Source organism: Echinops telfairi, unplaced genomic scaffold, assembly GCF_000313985.2.
Source record: "Echinops telfairi isolate 266 unplaced genomic scaffold, ASM31398v2 ScPeMD7_443;HRSCAF=831, whole genome shotgun sequence".
Classification (NCBI taxonomy): domain Eukaryota; kingdom Metazoa; phylum Chordata; class Mammalia; order Afrosoricida; family Tenrecidae; genus Echinops; species Echinops telfairi.
In genome coordinates, this window is record NW_022104341.1 from 30,854,841 (window position 1) to 30,856,003 (window position 1,163).

The following is a 1,163-nucleotide window of genomic DNA, read 5'->3' on the forward strand; positions in this document are numbered from 1 at the left end:
AGCTCTCTACTCAAATACAGCACACTGATATGAAGTGAGATAGGTAAAGACCCAAAACACAAAGCAGGGTATGACAACTATGATTCCACAGATAGTGATAATAACTCTGAATTCCAATGGACTCAATTCATACATTAAAAGAAAAAGGCTTGAGGACTGGCTCAGAAAACATAATCCATCAATCTGTTGCCTGCAAGAGACACATCTTAAGCATACAGATGAGAATATGCTAAGAATAAAGGGCTAGCAGAAAGTTTACCAATCAAATGGCAATTCAAAAAGGCTGGGGTGGTTATCTTAATCTCCAACAAAATGGACCTCAAGATCCAAACCATAAAAAGAGACAAAGAGGGACACTACATAATGCTCAAAGGTTCAGTAAACCAAGAAGCACTTAGCATATTGAATATTTATGCTCCTAATAATGGTGCAGCGAAGTTCGTCAAACAAACTATTAAAAAGATGAAAAAAGAAATCACGGACTCAACAATCATAGTAGATGACTTTAGCACTCCGCGATCAGAGAAAGATCACTGGGAAAGAAGCTCAGCACAGAGACCATAGAGCTACACAATGTAATTAGGCAACAGGGCCTGATAGACATTTATAGAGCTTTCCATCCATGCAAAAGAATTCACATTCTTCTCAAGTCCACATGGATCTTTTTCAAGAATAGACCACATGCTGGGACACAAGTCCAGCCTGAGTAACTTCATACACATAGATATTATCCAGACATCTTTCTCAGATCACCAGGCCATAAAGGTGGAGATTAATAAGAGGATGTCCAGTAAAACAAGGGCAACCAATTGAAGGGAGAACAATGATCTCCTGCGACATGAATGGGTACAGGACCAGATTAGAGAGGATATTAGGAAGTTTCTAGAAACTAACAAGAATGAGAATACAATGTATCAAAACTTATGGGACACTGCGAAGGCAGTTATCAGAGGTAGCTTGATATCATTAAATGCATATATGAAAAAAGAAGAGAGCATATGACAGATATGTTAACACAAAAGCTCCAACAACTAGAACAGAGTCAGCAGAACCACCCCTCAAGTAGCAAGAGAAAAGAAATAATAAAAATCAGGGCAGAGTTAAACCAGTGGGAAGACAAGAGAACAATGCAAAAGATAAGTGCAACTAAAAGCTGGTTCTAC